Source organism: Giraffa tippelskirchi, chromosome 2 (genome assembly GCF_054371585.1).
Source record: "Giraffa tippelskirchi isolate mGirTip1 chromosome 2, T2T-mGirTip1v1.2.pri, whole genome shotgun sequence".
Lineage (NCBI taxonomy): Eukaryota > Metazoa > Chordata > Mammalia > Artiodactyla > Giraffidae > Giraffa > Giraffa tippelskirchi.
Genome location: NC_137276.1, coordinates 208,151,832 through 208,157,347, shown reverse-complemented (window position 1 = coordinate 208,157,347; position 5,516 = coordinate 208,151,832).

Below are 5,516 nucleotides of genomic sequence, written 5' to 3'. Positions count from 1 at the left end.
AAACATTGTCTCAATAGTAACTCACCATGCTCACAATTTTATATGCCCCATTCTCTGAGCTCTCCCTTTAATCATTTCTTTTAATACTAACTTTGCCATCTTTCAGTCTCTCTGGGACTTCCAAATTACTTTTAAAATCTTAACACAAGACCCTCATTCCTTTGATGTCCCCTCTAGCTTCTTTTCCTGCCTAAATTCCATGATCAATCATTTCTTGGCCTACACCTTCAACTTCCTTGTTTCTTTTTCACTTTGCTGAACCAGCTTGGAAAATAATTGATCCTAGTTAGTTACAGATTTCCAGTTAATCTTCAGTTATTCCCGAGAAACTGGATGCATCGAATAAAGCATGCTGTCATCTTCCATTTAAATTTATAACCGAGAACCACAGCGCTGCCTCTCTGAATCATCTTAGTTCGGTTCAGTCACTCAGTCATGTCTGACTCTGCGACCCCATGGACTGCAGCACACCAGGCCTCCCTGTCCATCACCAGCTCTCAGAGTTTACTCAAACTTATGTCCATTGAGTCGGTGATGCCATCCAAACACCTCATTCTCTGTCATCCCCTTCGCCTCCTGCCTTCAATCTTTCTCAGCATCAGGATCTTTTCCAATGAGTTAGTTCTTCACATCAGGTGGCCAAAGTATTGGAGCTTCAGCTTCAGCATCAGTCCTTCCAATGAATATTGAGCGTTGATTTCCTTTAAGATTGGCTGGTTTGATCTCCCTGCAGTCCAAGGGACTCTCAAGAGTCTTCTCCAACACCACAGTTCAAAAGCATCAGTTTTTCAGTGCTCAGCTTTCTTTATGGTCCAACTGTGACATCCATACATGACTACTGGAAAAACCATAGCTTTGACTAGGTGGATCTTTGTTGGCAAAGTAATGTCTCTGCTTTTTAATATGCTGCCTAGGTTGGTCATAGCTTTTCTTCCAAGGAACAAGTGTCTTTCAATTTCTCAATCATCTAGATATGCCCCAATCCATTCCCTCTCTAATTCACCTAAGTAATAGTTTTGTATGTTTTCCTATTTCTTACACATGACACCTCCCCAGAAATTATTCTTTTTGGTTCCTACTTCCCTAGGAACATTGAATCAAGCAGAAAATAACTTTCATGGACTCCTGACACCATTTATATCTTCTTTACTGTGTCTGCACCTATATTAAAATTGCCTTCTCCTCATTATTACACATGAACTACATGGCCCTTACCTGCACATTCTCTGATGACTCTTAATTTACAGATAAACGCAGTGAGAATGGAGTTATTTATTTTCTTATAACACAGCTTAAATTTGTTATGTTTCTAGAGCTGGGGCTCAAAAGCAGTGTATTTGGAAGGGGTGAACCTATTAGAAAACCAGTGGTGGAAAAATTCTAGATGAATCTGGCGACTGAGAAAACACTTTTACTACTATGATACCCTTGAAACAGACCTTCAGCATTCTCATCTGGACCAAATTCGTCACTCCAGAGAGCTCACTAGGGTTTGAGATTTCTGAGGTCAGTGAACAAATACCCTCACTCAGAAAGTAGAGAGAAAAGACTTACCAGGTACATCATCTTAAGGACATTTAATTTAAAACACACTTCATGTGATTGACATACACCATTGATGCTAGGTATAAAATAGATGACTAGAGAGAACCTACAGTATAGCACAAGGAACTCTACTCAGTGTTCTGTGATGATTTAAATGAGAAGGAAATCCGAACAAGAGGGATGTATGTAAACAAATAGCTGATTCACTTTGCTGTACAGTGGAAACTAACGCAATATTATAAAGCAATTATACTCCAATAAAAGTTGAAAAAATAATAAAGCACTGCCTGATTAGGTCAGGCTCACCCAGAAAAATAAATGCATAAAACCTACATCATTAGTCAAATGCAATCTTAGTAACTATCTGCTACCTGATCATTTCCACTCTGTAACAGTGGGAAGAGTGGAAAGAACCCAGAACTTTCTCAGATGCTTGAAGTTAGGGAAAATTTTGTATCCTTGGAAGAAAACAGCTCAGAAAGGTAAGCTTGAAGATATAGAAAGAAAGTAAACATAAAAAAAATGTTATCTTTTTGAGAAAATGTTGATTCTCTGTGAGAACAACGGATCGTGTGAAAATAACTGTCATTTATATCTGTCAGTGTGTTTGGCGATAATTTATATAATGTATATGCTCTTTTTTAACACTAGCTTAAGAGAAAGCTTTGTTTCTGAGAAATGTAGCTATCAAAATCTTTAAAAACATCTTTCATCCTTAAAATGCACAACCTGTCAAATATTGTCAGACAACTCTGCATATAAATAACTTTATATATGTACATAATAGGTGACAACAATGCCACTGGTGGCTGGTGTTTTTACTTTTATTTCATTTTATAATGAGCTGAAGTTCAGAATGAGTGTCTCAGAGATCAATATATATGTCGTCTAATCTTTAGGAATAAATCTTTTCTAGTTTCTTAGAATATCACATAAGCTCTGACTTTGGTTATACTCTGAAAAAGTACCTAGATTTATCTACAATTAATGCAAGTTGGACACTTTGAATGTCTACTCTGTTCTTCTGGCTCTTTAATTACAATAAAATACTTTTAAAATATATTGGTTAACAAATGGATAATTTGAACATTATATAGTTAAATTTTTACTTTGTGTTTTCAATTCTTTAAATTGATGCATGTACTTGGAATGATATGCATTTTACTATATCATATTTCAGGCTTTTTATCTTCAGCTACAAATTTTTTTTCCATCCTTTTAATTATGTTAACAGCCTTGAGTCACCCAGCTTTGCCCATCCACCTCCACTAATGCACAACTCTATTATATTTCTCCAGAGGATGCATTTCCATAGTTCTGCCTTGTTATAAGGTTTATTTTTTTTCCTTCCATTTTTTTGTGACTGCCATCCAAATTTTTTTGGCTTTCTCTGGGATTTTCACTTTATTGTTTGTCACTTTTTTTTCCCCTAGCTTTTCATAACGTGCTGCCGCTATATCTGCCTCGGCTTTTAGTTCCCTTACAGATTTGTTTTTAAGACTTCAGACTTTTTCATTTTATTTTTAGCTCCTGAAACTTGCAAAAGTCTGTACCCTTTTGATTTTCACTTGCTTCATTGACACATTCTTGTATTTTGTTTTCATTTTAAAATACCAGAAAGTAAAATGTCTCTGCAGCTTGATGAGTGGAATAGTTTATTTATAATTCCAATTTTTTTTACTTTTTGTGAGATATTTGCTTATAGGTTAAAACCCTGTGCATAAATTCCTTAAAAAAAATAAATTTCTGTGGAGTTGTCTAACTCACTTTTACTGTACAATACAGTCACTGATGCAATATTTTTATTCTCCCACTCGGGGAATAACTAACAAAGATGTGTTGCTATTAGCTGCATCCACCTGTGAATGTATTCAATTAGATATTATTAAAACTCCTTTGAACTTAAGGGAATGTGGAAAAGCATTAAAAACAAGGAAAGTATATATTTTAACTTTATTCATATTAGACTTCATTTCTCTTCAGGATATAAAGAGCAATCAGTGGTGTACTGGCAAACTGGCCAGGAGAGGAGGAAGTGAAAAGTCATAGAGCTAGCCCATTTCTGTGGTGTGAATACTATCACCGCACCCAATTTGAAATTACTGTCAATTTAACAACCAGCCCACAAAATTTCTGAAAATTTAATATCAGCTGACCCAAGTGGGTATAGGCCAGCACAATCCAGCTCCAACACAAAACTTATTAATTTTTACTAGGGCACAGATATCTTTGAACATACATTGAAGTCTGTGACCCTCAAACAGTAAAAATGGGTGTAAACAGATTTTGACAAAGCTTTGTTCTACAAATGAATCCCTGTATAAAAGTCCCTTTTCTAAGTGTATTTGCAATTTAAAGGGTTTAATCATTATGATTTATAAATGATAATTAACTATTTAATCTCAACAATTTGCCTTTCATATTTTGGGAGCCAGATATTTAACTGCTCAGTGAACAACTGTACTTCTGCAGAGAAACTAAAGAACTGTAAAAAGAAAGGGGCCTTCCTCTCCAAATAGTATATTCCTATTCTTCCTGAAGCTCACCATGTAAAATATTAATTTTCTTTCAAGGATTATATGTGATTTTTGTACTTCCAATTTTGAGACTCCTTTTGACTAATTTCTATCAGATAATGTGACTAAGAGAGCAACTGCTGGTATATTGGAAAAGTAAGTTTTTCTTTTCATATTTTGATAATTTTGTCAAAATACAAAATTGTAAGTTAAATTAAGTGAACATCTGAAAATTTTGGTTCTACTGTTCTAAAAGTAAATTTTAGATGTCTTCCATGTAAGGAATAGCCGAAAAGAATAAGGTAATTCTCAAATGCCACTTCGATGATTCTTTGCTTACTGCTGCTGCTGCTAAGTCACTTCAGTCGTGTCCGACTCCGTGCGACCCCATAGATGGCAGCCCACCAGGCTCCCCCGTCCCTGGGATTCTCCAGGCAAGAATACTGGAGTGGGTTGCCATTTCCTTCTCCAGTGCATGAAAGGGAAAAGTGAAAGTGAAGTGGCTCAGTCGTGTCCGACTTGTCACGACCCCATGGACTGCAGCCTGCCAGGCTCCTCTGTCCATGGGATTTTCCAGGCAAGAATACTGGAGTGGGGTGCCATTGCCTTCTCCGTCTTTGCTTACAGTGTATTTAAATAAAAGGCAAAATTCTCCATTTCAAGTTTTATATACATCAGTTAACTGATAAGAAAGTAAATTCTCATCAACCATATAAATCTGGAGTCAGTAAACTTGTAAAGAAAAGACTTTAATTTCATCGCTGATAAGTTTGAGAATTTAAATCTCAACTTACTGTGATGCATTTATTTACTTTGTGCTGACAGGACAGTATCTTGGGGCTTTGTTTTCCAAGTCTTTTCTAAATCTGCAGTGTATCAAAGTCTCTTCATTATGCTTTGGATGTTATGGTAGAAAAATGGTATCTTCACAAAAATGCATTCATTCTCCTATTGAAAATGCCTGCTTAAAATTCTGTGTGGATTGTTTTATTGAAAAAATATGTAGGCAAGCCATTAATTATAAGCAAAGACTTGGAACAAATTCTTATAAGAAACATAGCATGCCTTCCATTAAATGTATACATTTTGTACAGTTACTGAAAGTCTTCCTGAGACTATACAATAAATCTTAGAAATTTAACCACTCTGTTCCCCCAAAGGTAATTTGTTTGTCTCTATGACAGACACACAGGGCATACACTCAGATCTTAGCCTAGTTTAACTCGACAGTAATTTTCAGTGCATTTTTGTTTCCTAAAAATCTAGTTGATGAGACTAAGTTATTCAGTTATTGTACTCGATTTCTTTTTGTTTTATTTTGTAATTATTGTTCTATTTTGGTTCTCCTTTAGAATTGTGAAAAGATCTTGTATCAGGAAATGCAGGGTATATATAGATAAGTGAAAATGCATCCTGCCACAAAGCTGAATCTGGAAAAAGTGTTTTGTTATAGAT